At 28.3% G+C, this 15797-nt stretch overlaps 1 pseudogene; it reads left to right on the forward strand.

Annotated features, from left to right (window-relative positions):
- Positions 1-8230: 8230 nt before the first annotated feature.
- On the forward strand, positions 8231-12849 carry LOC106796380 (uncharacterized; annotated as a pseudogene).
- The last annotated feature ends 2948 nt before the right edge of the window (positions 12850-15797 follow it).

Here is a 15797-nt window from a genome sequence, read left to right on the forward strand (position 1 = left end):
TTAAAATGGAAATTGGAAGTAGTATACACATTTACATGCTTGTTTCTGAATCAGAAAACCCTGATTTGTTGCATTAAAACAAGGGGTGAAGGGTTGATGTTGGGGGTTCACCAACCAATGAGGAGCCTCCATCAAATAATCATCAGTGCCCAATGAAAACGATGTCGCTATAACTATAATCTCATCATATGTCACCTTTTTTTCTTTCTTTCTTTCTAAAATTCCGTGTCCATTCATTCGACTAGGCTCATAACATTTCATGTCGTGTTTGCTCTTTTTCTTCTCTTCCTATGATTATTCTTATTATTTTTTCTATTTTTAATGTTTTATTCTAAGTTGTTTCTTAAAATTGTGATGCAGAGCTTGATCACATTCAAATGTATTCTAGAACTAGAATATATTCTGTTCAGGTACCTCACCTAATAAGCATATATGCTTAATTAGTTTATTAGGTTTGGGATAACATTCATATTTTTTTATATATAGAAATTGGATAACATTCTTAAAGCATTCAATTTCTAGTATTTTTAATAGTTTCGATAAATACAAAATTTGGAGGTCCCATATATACTCATAGCATGTTACTGAAAAAAGGCGCTTATATATAGATTTTGTACAATAATTGTGTATATATAGAAGAAGATTATATACAATAGTTTTATATATTTATTTTACAATTGAAAGAGATGAAAAGAAATAAGAGAGAGGTTTTGTTTTTCTAAGCTTTTTCATAAACATTTATAGAGAAGAAAATACAAAAATAAAAGAATAGCGTTTCCATCTCCTATGAATTAAAATCAATTTATATATATCAACTTTTAGAAATTAGATGAGTGAATTTTTATAAAAATTAAAGTGTATATGTTAATGAAAAATTAATTTATTTTAATTTTTTATTTTCTTTTCCTAGTGTTTATGAATAAATTTATTTAAAAAATCACAAAAATATGATATCAGATAAGTAATGTAATAGATATTAATAAAATAAAAAAATATTATAAAAAAATGTTTAAAATAGTGACTCTCATGAAATACATGTTTCTCGCTTATATCGTCTATTACAGTACCAGGAGAATCTTTTTGTCCATGATAATACGAAGAAGTTGGCATAATTAAAGACTTTTTACCTTCGTACAGATTATCTCCATCCCCACTTAGCATCTCTTTTCTTTACACTGTACAAAAGTTGTGATTATTAATAGATAAAAATATTAAGGTTAATATTTTTTTAATATAACTTTTAATACATGTACACCCGATTGAGTCTAACGTCGGGTTATTCTAGTTTGATTATGAGTAGTTTTGAATTGGAGCATTGAGTATATTTATTATACTTACATATCTTAGTATTTATTTTACTTTTTTTAGCTTAAAATTTTGTTTGATTTAAATTCATGTAATTTCACTACTAACAAGATATATGTTTAGTGTTTTAAATATATTAGAAATTTACTAACTTTTAAATGTTTAATTGTAGTCAAAGAATAAGTTTTGAAGACTTGATAAAAAGTTATATTGGAGGAACAAGTTAAAACACCTTTGGAAACAAGTTTTTAAGGCAAATTTTTATTAGTTTGCTACTATTGTCTTGAGTCTTATAAGCGTGGGAGAATTAACTGAGGCTTAGCCTGAAAGCATCATAAAGCTCCTTGTACTGTTTTTCTTTCTAGACTAAGTATGGAAAAGTTAAGGCTTGGCCTCAAAAGTTAGGGAATGTTGAAGTTGCGTTAATAAGTCTAATAAAAGAAATTTTGACCTAATGAAGGGGGATTTGAATCATTGACTGTGGGACTCTTTCTTAGGCATGGTGTGATGATTGGAAAGCTCTGATTTAGTGTCCATGGCTTTCTCATTAAGTTTCTTTATTTTTGCACCATTTTTACTTCCTCTTTCATATATGAGTAATTAAGTTCACCCTTGTTGGGATTTGATGTTACTAGCTAATTATCATGTTAATTAGATTTTAAACCTGTGTGGTACAAGGTCTAATTAAATTATATATAGTATTTATAAGATATGTACGTCAATTTTTAAAATATTTAGTAGCATATATTAAATATAATTATGTTAAAATTAAGGAAGATAGTTAAATATATTTTTAATTGGAGAGAAGTTGTGTTAAAAAAATATTAGGCCAATTAATTTTTTTTATTTTTTTCCAAATAATAATAATGATATAATATCTATGTGAAAGTTATAAATTAAAACAAATTAATTATTTAATTTGAGTATTTATTTTTGTTATTGTAAATACTATGTTCACATGTACTTGAATTTTGTGTGTTTATAATTAATAATTAATATTTTTAATAATTTTGAAGATATTAGTTTTAATTATGTGATTTCGATTGGTTAACTTCGTTATGGCTTAAATTGAATGTTCTTCATCAATGCAGTGACTTTTGTCTGAATTTTTTATAAATATATTATAACATGTATAATAGTATTTAATATTTGAATAAACCAAAATTAAAAAACAAAGTATACTAATATATTTACATAATATTTTTTTAAAATTTTATCCTTAAATATTGATTTTAAATGAAATATGAAAATGGATATTTTTTATAAGTTATTTTTTATATACATAATATTATATTTATTAATTTATATACTTAATTATTGATTAAAATAAAATACTATGAAATATTTAAAGTTACCCACATATTTACAAAATCATTACCTTTAATTTTTATTTTTACTTGATAAAAGTATTTTAATGTAACTAAGTTAAAAAAGTAAATAAAGTTGAGAATAAGTATAGTATATTATTCAATAGAAATAATATTAAATATTTATATTATAAAATTTATATATTTATATATGTATACCATACTTAAAATTAAAATAAAATGAAATAATAAATATTAAATACTTTTTTTGAAAAATAATTATTGGTAAGAAAATAATTTACATTAAAACTTTTTTTTGCAGAAATTAAAATTATATTATTATTATATCTATAATAGTATTTAATATCTGAATAAAATTAAAAAAATATAGTATACTAAATAGTAGCATCTAAATTTTAAGTACCGAATGACATTAAATCAAATTATTATAAATTCTTAATTATACAATAAAATTTGTAAAAAAGTATATATTTCTTTAAAATATTATCATAAAATTATTTTAAATATGCAGATAAATGGTATAATAAACAGCATTAATGTGAGTCATTTAATCATCTATCAATATGAAATTTGATGAAATCAAATCAATAATTATTGCGAAGTTTAAAATTTTGATCAATGGTTATAAATTTTTCCAACAAACTTTACTTATATATAATTATCAAAATTAATTTTAATTATTAAATTTATATAATAAATAACATGTTATTACTTATTATTAAAATTGTTTTTTAATCATCACAGTTGTATGATAAATCTCATTATGTGAGCAATTTAATTTTTCATTAAATACATTTGTTACAAGAAGAAAATCTATATGAACAACTACCATTATTACAAAGTCAAAGTTTCTATCAGTCCCTAATATTTATTCATGTTCACCCCCCTTTACTATACATCTCCATTACATCTTCTTAAGTCAATCATTATATATATATATATATATATATATATATATATATATATGGTAAGACTGAGTATTATATTCACAGGGAATTCAGTTTGTAAACCGTTTATAATTGGAGTAAAGTGAAATTAAGCAGCTCATTCATGTCATCAAGTAAACTATAACAATTTTTCTTAACTTAAGAATAAATGCTAGAAATAAACATTGAGTTTTGAGACGAAACAAATACCAAGTTGAATATGTCGGGGAATATTCTATTGAACTTTCTCTTGACGTGAAGTTTTTCTCTATTTAACATTATCCTAATGTTCTTTGCACCTTCAAATTTACTCTAACTACAATCCCTCACATGAAAGAGCCTAACCCTCCTAGTTTTATTCTTGATTCCTCAACGAATTCAATCTAAGCGAGCTGCATTACGAATTAGATGCAAACTATACTAGATTATTTCATACTATTCCTAGAAATGAAAACTTCTAGCTGTTCTACCAAGTTCCAAGGACTAAAAGCATTTCCCATCACTTAAATCCTAACAAAGCATATAAATGGATGATCAAGTCACAAATATGAAAAATAACCACAGATAAAAGCAGAGAACACTAACAAATAGTATTAAATAGATAGTTAGAGTTTTTACATCAAGAGTGCTCAATGAAAAAACTCCTCAACAATGAAGTGTTTAGCCCTCCATTAACATGGAGAGCTCACTACAAGGCTAAAAACAAGGTAGAAATGAAATGATGAGGTAAAAATAGGGAGAAATCAGCTTGCTTGTCTTCCTTCAACCTAGCTTGGTGCTCTGTTTTCTTCTCACTCCCACTACATGTGTCCTTTGGCTTCCCCCTCTCTTCTAGCTTTAAAGACTTTTGAGCTTCTCAGATTACGAATGTGCGTTCAGCGAGCATGTCTCGCTGATCGTGAGTTAGTGACTCGACGCTTAGCGGATGTGGATGCACTAAGCGCAAGAAGCGACAAAGGCACTGGCTAGACGAGCTGGTTGCACGCACAGCTCTCTGACTTTACATTCTTTAGGGTTCTTCTCGTGTTGTGCGAGCTGACTTTCTTGCTAAGCAGGTTAGTCTCGCTTATCTAATCTGGCTCGCTGAGCAAACTCTTTAGCATGTTCTTCCAAATCTTCCTTTCTTAAACCTAAAAATTCAAATGTTAACAATATCAACCATCAAAATATAGCCTCCATTATGTAAAACTCACAAAAAATCAGTTATTTATAAATCTCACACAAGAAACCATAAAATTAGAGACACATTACAACTTTTTGATGCATTTTATACTCTTGAATAACAATTATCAATACACATAATATTTTTTTTAAATATATCCTTATTCATTTTAAATATGAATTATTTTAAATTTAACTGTGTATCTATAAATTATTATATTTTGTAAAATATATGTTAAAATAAATAATTTTGGAAAATGTGCAAGAGTAGTAAGGTAATATTTAATGTTACTACTTAATATCAAAATTACAAAATTTAACATTTAATTAATTGAAATTTTATAATAAATAACATGCTATTATCTAATATAAAATAGAAAAAATAATTTTTAATTATCAAAAGTGAATATTAATAGTATTAATTAAGTAGTTCAATTCTTCCTTAAATACATATGTTAAAAAAAACATATGATCGATGGATATCATAAAATTAAAGTTTTAATCGATGGTGATGATTTGTTCAAGAGAAGTCACACGTATATATATAATAATTTTTCTATTACTTTTATTTTTTAAAATTACTTTAAAATAATCTAAATATCTATAAAAAAATTTAAATGGTTCATAAAATATATTTTAATAATTAAATTAAAAATTTATTCTTTTTATATAATCATTTATTTCTTAATATATATCATTATTTATGAAGTATAATAATATTTTATGAATTATTTGAATTTAACTGCATATTTATAAAGTTAGTACTTTTAATTATTATTTTTAATAGAATATATTTTAAGGCAACTAATTTTAAAAATATAATAATGTTTAGAATAAGTATTAGTATAATATTCAATGTTATTATTATAATATCTATATATCCATAAAATAATTAGGATTTTAATAAAATATTACTATAAAATAAATATATTTTCAATTGAAAAATAATTATTGTTAAGAAAAATATAATATTACATCATTATTTTATTTTAATAATAATAAATTTCTAATTATAGTAGTTAAGATTTGACAAAAATTAAATTAAAAATTGAGTATACTCATATATATATATATATATATATATATATATATATATATATATATAATTGATTATTTATCTTCTATCCCTAATTATTAATTTTAAATAAAATTATATTATAAATAGTATATTACTACTTACTATTAAAATTATCAAAAATAATATTTAATTATTAAAATTGTATATATAAATAACATTAATGTCAATAAAAAAAATTCATTAAATGCATTTAGGAATATTAAATTCAATTAAGTCTGACAATTATGTTAAAATTGAATGGTTAATCTAACGATTAGACAAACTTCAAGTAAAATTTACTAAACAGTATAGATAATCTTAGTTATTTATTCAAGTTTATAGTTCAATACTAACTTTTTTATTTAGTACTTGATGCTTTCTTTGAATTGATCTCCCCAACTATTTCTTTATTATTGTCAAAACAGTTTTCTACTTTCTAAGTGTTCATAATTTTTTTTAAAAAAAAAATAAGGACTAAATTCATGACATTCAACCTTGTGATATTAACAACCGTTATTAACTATTAAGTTTAAAAGGGACTAAATTTACATATGTTTAATAGTTAGAGGACTAAATTTATTTTTATTAAAAAAAGAGACTAAATTTATTGATTTGAAAGTACAAGAACCAAAATGAAATTTAAGGATAAAAATATATTTTTCTTTTAAATTAAATAATATATATTGATAATATAAAATAATTTTTATACTATCATCTAATAATAAATTTATTATCTTTTAAATTTGGTTGAATTTAATCTTTCGTTAAGAATTAACACAATGTAAAAATCACCACAAAACAATACTTACCGGCTTGGACATATTTCCGCACACATAATTAACAAAGTAGTGGGTTTGAGCTGTCACAATAATATCTAAAGATTGTAAAAATTAAAAACCTTGTGAATAATGTTGAATTTTTGTACTTGAATTCTCTCAACAAAAGAAATTTGAACTTCAAATGGCCCCTGAAATTCCCTTCAACATGTTTATGATGGGATACTTTCTATAATTTTGTAGAGTAACTTTCAAAACTAATAATTGGAAAATAGATATTAGCAGCAGCATTAGCTAGCTACATTCATGTTAGAACTGTTGAACCAGATCAAATTAAGTCACATCCCCAATCATATTGTGATCACATTCTACTCTTCAAAAGTTTACATGCCCCTCTATGAATATGATGATTGATGTCTCTCCAGGAATATGATGACAGTATTTGAAATTGCAGACTGCATCACATGATGAGGCCTAGGGAATTATGAAGTCTTATGACCATTTTCGATGATAGTGAGTTGACGCTGAAGGAAAGATGAGATGTCGGATAAAGGACTACTCTAGGAGATGTGAGATTTTAAATGAGTAATGATAGGTTATATTATTTTTGTTGGTATTTGTAATGATAGGTTATATTATTTGCACACATAAAGTAAATTCACAACGTAACTTAGCAATATATATGAATCATTACAGTAACCAAAATTGCAATCACAACCACAATTCAAAACAATGGTGATGGGCCCATAGTTCTCATTGGATTCTGAATCCAAAAATTTGCTAATGAAACATTAAGCAATTGGAGAATATTTCTAGGCTCATTTGTGATAGTACTGACAGTTGAATTTAGCAATTCCGATCAGTTAGTATATGGTCAATGTGGAGTTGAGTTTGCTGTTTTAGTATCGTGTGACAGAGTGGCAAGCTTAATCTACATAAATTTGCGTTCTGTTGTAACTTGAAAAAGGAATAATCTAAGTCATCTTCATGGCAAAGAAACTTCACAAAACAAATTAACAATCAACTAAAGAAATTTATCCAAAATCATGCATATATGTTAACCACTGAACATAATTGAAAGTAAGTGAATGACTAATTTGGACTTATCCAAAATGTCAACTTTAAATGCACAATACTACTGAGCGATAACCACTATTCAATTAACATGACATTCAAACTTGCCATCGCACAGTTTATGTTAGATATAAGCTATCAACCTATCTGGTGAAAATCCAACTCAATCAACCTAAATCATATTAGAATTCTCAATCTCAAATCAAGATCTAATTATATTTAAGCATAACAGAATTACCATTTAAAAATTCAAGAACAAGAATCAAGGGAAAAAGACGAATCTAATTGCATTCAAATTCAAATTAAAGAAAAGTCTCAAGAATCCAAACCATTAGCTCTTTAAGATTCCTTAGATGGATTACAAAAGTGTAGTCTTCCATGGCATCAGCATGAAAATGATCGAGAAGTACAGGAAGAAGAAGAGAGCGAACTTCTAGAGGAAATTAACGAAAAATGCTAAATAAGGAAAATGAATTTCGATGGTTCCTGTCTTAGAATCAATTCAGCTGCTCTTAACTTCAATTACGCGTCTAATTTGCTTCATTTGGATTTAGGATCAGAGTTATACCAAAAACAATGCAATGATCTCTCTGGGTCCAATAGCCAACTCCTAAGCTCAAAATCTATCAAAATTGTTTCATTTCAATGCAGGGCCCTCGAAGTAATTGAAGCTTTATGCATCGATTTTCAATTGGCTGTAGCTCAACATCATTTCTACAGTTCACGTTGTGGCCCAATTCTGGCATCGTGGTCAGGTTCCAATGACAGCAAATAAGCAAAATTATCGGAACAATTATTTCCACTACCTAAATGACTATTGGCGCTATTAGTCATAATAATTTGACCATTCTACCCTTCTCCCTCTTTCCTACCCCCAATCCTTCTCCCTTACTCTTTCACTTTCTCCTTCCTCTTTCCCAACATACCCAACCCTTCCTTCCTCTTTCATTTCTTCATCACTTCTCCACCTCTTTTCTTCTTTCTCATCTCCTTAACACCACCCAACTTAGTACCAATTTTTTTTTTTTTTACATAATGGAATCATATATTTTTTTTGTTTTTCTCTGTTTGAATATTTTTATGTCATATTTATGATTTTTCATGAATGGTTCTTTGTAGTAAATACATGGATTGGAATGCATTTTTTCTGATGAAGTTACAATGCCTCATGGTTTTGGAAGCATGTTTGATGATAGTCAAAATGATTTTTATCATCCCAATCAATCAAATGAAATGCCTACAAATCATGATAGTTTGGGAAATCAACATGAAGACCCTGACAATGGGTTAGACATTAACCTCCCAACCTTATTACCTTGACTTTTCCAATCATTTCATGACTAATGAGGTATGTTGATTAGGTGACAAATTGATTTTATATTTGTCTATTTGTATGTTGCGTAAGTAAAGAAAAATATTTTATTTTTAGGTTTTTGCAAATTGAGATAATTTATTGCGCTGGGTTCAAGATTTGGGAAAGAATCTTGGATTTGTTATTGTCATCCATAGGTCAAAAAAAGGGAGGAAAATCTATGTTGTACTGGGTTGTGAAAATAGAGGAAGTTACAAGCAATACAAAGATAAGTTAATATGGAAGAGCACTAGAACCAGAAAATGTGGTTATTCATTTAAATTAAATGAGAAGTTCGTCAAAGAGATTGGTTGCAAACTTTTTTGCTATTTTTTGTGTTCATAACAACAAAGTTAGTGAATCATCGATTGCACATGCGTGTGCTGGTCATTTAAGCAGTGAAAAAAACTTTGCTTAGTCAGATGACCAAAAACATAATGAAGCCTGGTCAAATTTTGTTGATGATAAAAGATCAAGATAAAAAAAATGTCACCACCATTAAGACTATATACAATGAACAACAAAGATATCGGTGCCAACAAAAGGATCCAAGAGTGGGGTACAACATCTAGTGAAGTTGATATAACTCGATCAATATGTATATTGGTTCAAAAGAGTGAACACTTAAGATGTTCAGCCTAGCCCAATAGCATCCTTTGACAAGTAGATGATCATTCCTAACATGGGTTATGTCATTGCTAGTCGTTATAAGGTTGTCTTGATTTCCTTATCTATGCTCCAAAGTTAGACTTTCTTTTTCCTCAGGAGTTTGACACCATTTGTGACATAACAACACCTTATTTTAATTGAACTCTTGTTAACGGGAATCAGTTTGTGCAGGTATACAACATAACTATACCATTCTTCCTGTAATGATATAGATGATTATTTCTTGCCTCTTATTGCACCACAATGGAGTACATATTACACATATGAAGCTTGTTCATGGTAGAGATATCAAGTATTGTTATGTGTATTCATTTGACACTTTGTGAAACTCTAACTAATTTTAAAAATTTACAAAACGGAAACATGTTTCCACCGTCCAGGTATACAACGGAAACATGTTTCTATTTGGTAAAGTGCATCAGAAAAAAATATAAATTTCTGTTGTACATTAATAGTTACACAACAAAAACATATTTCTGTTGTGAAAATAAGAGTGGCAAAAAAAAAAATAGCACAATGAAAACTTGCTTCTGTTGCGTAACTATCAATGTACAACGAAGATGTATTTCCATCTCGCAGATGCAAGTATAAATATAATATAACAATAAAATTATGATTTCATTGTACAAGTTTATGCTAGGAGACAATTTTGGAACATCACAAAAAAGCACTCACATGAGTAATGCCAATAGCAAATTAGATAGTGCCAATAGCAATACCCCCAACATTATTCTACCTTTGTAAGACCATTAATTATCTAATTTAGTCCTGTACTTAGATCTTCGTAAATTTTGTAGAGTTTGTCTATTCATAATATGTAAATATTTATTTTTGGACAAAAAAGGATGATGAGAATAAGATAAGAGTAAAGATTAACATCCTAATTATGTTGACATCCCAACCCCTACCCCACCAAAGAAGTCATCTTAGAATATATTGATAATATAAAAAAAATTGAAGACTTAGGAGAGCCAAACTATATCCAAGAAATACAATTATGGGAATCTATAAGAGGAAAATTCTTGTCTACACCTAAAGAGCTCCTCAGAAATAAAAGAGGGTGGAAAATTCCACCAAGTATACCTTAGATTCTGTTGGTGTTTAGAACTCAAATAACGCTTTAAAAAATAGAGAACGTAAAATTTTGAGAAAAAAAAAAAAAAAGAAACTCACATAAATTTTTATGAGAATTAAGGATGTATGTTAAAAAGAGTGTTGCAAAATGTTACTAACTTTTCACAAACCGAGTAAGGCTTAACAGACCAGGGTTTAAACTTTAGACGTAGATGTTAGAAGAGGTTTTATGCAGTGCTTCTCTGAGCTTTGGCCATTGCACCCACCAAAAAAAAATGGTTATGAGTGAGGTCTACCATGGTGGGACCCACCGCGTTATAGCTCTCCTAACAAGATGTTAGGAACACTGCTACATTATGCTATGCTAACTACACTAAAAGGTATTTCATACTTCTTCTCTGTTTATTGATATCGCTGATAGCATATTTATAGCTGAACATATTCCACGATTATGGCCTAACATTGGCCAACTACCACTACACGACTAACAAACTTGCACTGAAACGGTTGCAACGGAAATGGATGATGGATAAAAGGCAATAACAGAATGATATGTAGTAGTAACAGAATGATACGTGATTGGATATTCTCCCGCTGTTATGGGACACGTAAATGTAATGGATGGACTTCTCAATTGTCTTCTTGGGTCTATTATGGTACATGTTACAGCTGGTGTTGCTATCACAAGACTAATCCTGTTCTTAAAATATATTACAGGCATATATGTGATGTTCATCGAGGGCTAACACTTATGTTAAAAAGGGTCTAAAAAAATGTGATTAATAATTAGTTAATGTTCATTGAGGAGAAGACCTGGGTTTAGTCCTTTAAGATTGCATAGAATAGAATCATTATTAACAAGCAGAGTTGTGTGCTAGAGTCATATCATACACTCTTGTAGTCTTGTTCCATCACTTGGCCTGCAAAATCAAAGAACTCACTTTTACCCATAACTCATTCCACCAACATGCTACTCTCCAAGCCAATATTCTTCAGCTACAAGCCTTTCACATGTCCAAAAATCAATGGCACAGTGCATTTTGTTGGACATATAACCAATCTTCAAACAAGTTATAAGACCACTATAGCTCTTATTTTCATAACCAATGGCTCCAATGCTCCTGTCACCACAAACTTTGCACCCTGCAATGCAATAACATTCACTACCCCATCACCCGAGGATAATGCAAACAATGGAAACAATGCTAACAACCCCACCAAGAATGAGGTTCCTGATGAAACTTCTAAGGGGAAGAGCTTCTGGGGTGCTGTTGGTTTGATCATTGGTATTGTTGTGGGTCCTGGAATGCTGGCTTTGCCATCTTTGACTATTAAATTTGGTCCATTTCCTTCAACAATCATAATACTTGCCTCATGGCTCTATTTCATTTCCTCAATCATTATTGTTGCTGAACTTCGCTTTGATTCAATGGGAGAACATGGGGTTGAAGAGGTGAGCTTCACAAGCCTTGCAACAAAGACATTGGGAAGTGGTTTTGGTGCATTTGTTGCTTTGGTTTACTCAACTTTGTCTTTTTCCTTGCTTGTTGGTGGCCTGTGTTGCTGGTATTGGATCCATTTTCTCTCCATGGTTTCAAGGAGTGAATGTTTTGCTTGTCCATTTCTTGTTTCCTCTTCTTGTTGGAACATTAATTTCCTTTTTTCCATTTAGAATCATTGATGTCGTTAACCGGCTTTTGTGCTTGCTTATGCTTTTATGAAGAGCAACAAATGTAATAAGATGCTGCATTTGATGAATGAAATGGAAGTGTGTAAAGCATAATGAACTTGCATAAAGTCATTAGATTAATTTGTCACAATATTTGTAAATTAAATTAGTCATTTAAAAAATGTAGAAACCAAATTATCAGTGAATGCATAGTTTAAGTACTAAATAGACTATTTATCTTTTAACTAAACAAAAATTAATTTCTGCTAAGGATATTTTTTATCAAATAAAATTTCAAAAAATAGCTTCCAGTGCATAAATAATAAAAGAGGGTACAAGTAGCAGGGCCCAAAGAAATCAGCAAAACAATTATCAGCCTTACCAAATTTAATCATAGATTTTGAGCTATAAAATGAAAGAACAAAACTAAAGAGGATACTTTCACTACTCTCTCCAACAAAAAATATCAAAGGCTTTGGCACTTGAAAGCCGGTTCACATTCTCTCCTATTAATCATTCATAATAAACACAACTATATATATATATATATATATATATATATATATATTACCTAAACCATTTTTAATTTATGAAGACCAAATAGAAAAATTCTTCCTTAAAAAAAAAAGAAAATTTTTAAAAGACTAAAAACTAAATTCAACAATAAGTTTAAGAATAAAATATATATGTGTGACCTTTATATAATTATTATGACTTTATGGCTCTTTAATTGCTACATGTACTTTTCATATTCCAAAAATTCTACCTGAAAACAATGAAACAACGAAGATGTGAGATACGCAAGTACCGAATTTAATTTGTCAAGAAGAATATCACTTGCATTGCCACCATTGAGTTTTGTGTATGGCATTCCTTCATTTTGACCCTTGCAAGAATCTTTTGTAGCCTATATGTGTGAACTCATTTTTGTTGAAGTTGGGAGCATGGTATCGGTGCTTAATTCATCTCACTTCTATATTTGTGGAATCATATTCTCGTTGTTGACGTGGCATATTCTCTAATTAGGGTTCTATAAGCGACTATAACCAACCTAAAATTGATCTCTTGTTAGAGAACTATCCCTTTCAAATCCATAACATTAAATGCTCCTCATCTTTCCCGAGATATTAGAATCATGGAATAGGACATATTTTCCAGAGAACATATTGCAGAGAGTGGCTTATTTATTTTAATTATGGGTTAATGGAATTTTTAATCCACAATTTTTTTTATCTAAAACACAAGCGTCTTTCACTAGAGGTAATTATGTTCAAATCGGATAAGATTATTATCCATGACAAAAAAAGTCTACAAAAATTGAGCTGTTTTTTTATTCTAGTCCCCAACTTCTAAAACCATAAATTTTGAATTATTAATTTTTTAAATGCCCAAACTTTAGTTCTTAAAATCATAATATTTTGTTCTGAAAAAAAAACCATAATATTTTGTTTCCTATAGTGTCATATTTGAAGAATAGAAGGACAAAACTTAATTATGGTTTCAAAAGATAGAGACTAAAACTAGTTACTATTTTTTTTAGAAGCTAAAAACATCACTAATCCTTTAATTAGAAATGATAAGATGTATGAATTGCATGAAGACTGACGCGGGACGATGAAATTGTATTAAAAATGAATTTTAATTTTAAAAGTCAGAAAAAATATAAGATGAAATTTGACAGAAAACAAAACTCGGTCTTGTACGGTTTTGACGAAAAGCAATTAACATCAAATGACATTTTTTTTCTGGATAAAATCATTCTTGAGGGAAGGGTAGTGAAACGGAATACCTTTTTTCTTTAAACTGAAAGTATTTTTATATATTTATTTGCATAAGTTATGAGACTAATTCTTGCCTTTTTGCAAAAATATATTTTACGGCAATTAAACTCAAATTTTCCTTTGCAAATCCAATATATGATACCAATTGAACGATGTTATACAATAGCAAAGGATCCAAATTCAAAATTCAAGCTTCTCGTGAAATGATTATGCTTTGATGATATTTGTCATCGTGCGTGGATGTTGAAAATGAAGCATCAATGTATCTATCTATAATAAGTAAAGAATAAGAGTTGGGTGGGAATTGGGTATCCATTATTTGTGGCTTATATAAGAGAATAATTAAGTTCCTTGACTTGAGAATGTACCTGTAGGCTTTTAATTTATTTGATTTCTTGAGTTGAGATTTTCTTCCGATGCTATGGAACGTACGTACAATAAAGCGCTTAAACAGTGATCATTGTTGACATTTTGATAAGAATAACAAATCACTCAAGTAATAAAATGATGAGTAAAGTCGTCTTTATAATAACTTGTGCAGTGATTGAATAATTCCAAATAATTAAGAACACTATGAAGTTTAAGGTATTAAGAATTAAAAAAAGTGTGGAAATTAAATAGATTAAGGTAGGAAAAAGTGATCGTGAAAATTTGTTGAATGTTTGGTAAACACAAAAATTTAAGTTGTTACAATCAAACGAAGTTGTTATGATTTAATTTCATTAGATTAGTCAAACATACCTTGTCGATTATTTTTATTTAATTAAGTATAATATCATCAACCAACAAATTATTCTATCCCTATACATAAATATTATTGGTTATTTTCAATTCACATTCAATTGAATTTCCCAATACAAATGAACAATTGGCACAATGTAATTTTGGTGATCAAACTAAAAGACAAACAATAGGTATATAATAATAATAATAATAATAATAATAATAATACTTTATTGAATTAGAAAAATGTAGCAATTACATGAACTAAGTATATTTACAACAAACCCCAATCAATATTGATTTAGCTACTCAGCCATGGATGAAGAAATTAATGAAGAGCCGTTGCGCGAAGAGTCCTTGAACATAATATAGAAGCCACCACACCCTTATTATCTCTCTAAAGTTTTCTATTAGTAAATCTCAAATTCATCCTCTCTTTGACTTTTAGTCTCTTAAATCAAAAAGCAATAGAGGTTTCCTGATGGTCCACTTAAGCAAGTCATGCATAACTTGCTTAAACAAATGCAACATAAAATTTCTCCTCCGTAAGTAACTCGTTTAGCAGTTAAACATGACTTGCTTAAGTGAGTTCTCTTAAGTGAGGTCAATAACTTCTAGAGTCTTCATCCTTTTAGTACCCTGGTGCAGTGCTTTAATATATCTCTCCAAGAAGATCCTTCACACAATTCCTTCAAAAACAACACAAAAACAATGATCAAATGGGAAAAACACACAAACTAAACTCTTAACTAGAAAATGCTTCCATTGAAGAAAAAAAAAAGTAAATTAAGTGCAAACCTCAAAAGCACAAGAGATATTAAATAATTACACCAAAAACACTACGGAAATGCAAGTGTCTATGACAATTATCAATTATACTTGTTATCATTATTTGGTGGTGGT

This window comes from Glycine max, chromosome 16, assembly GCF_000004515.6.
Source record: "Glycine max cultivar Williams 82 chromosome 16, Glycine_max_v4.0, whole genome shotgun sequence".
NCBI lineage: Eukaryota > Viridiplantae > Streptophyta > Magnoliopsida > Fabales > Fabaceae > Glycine > Glycine max.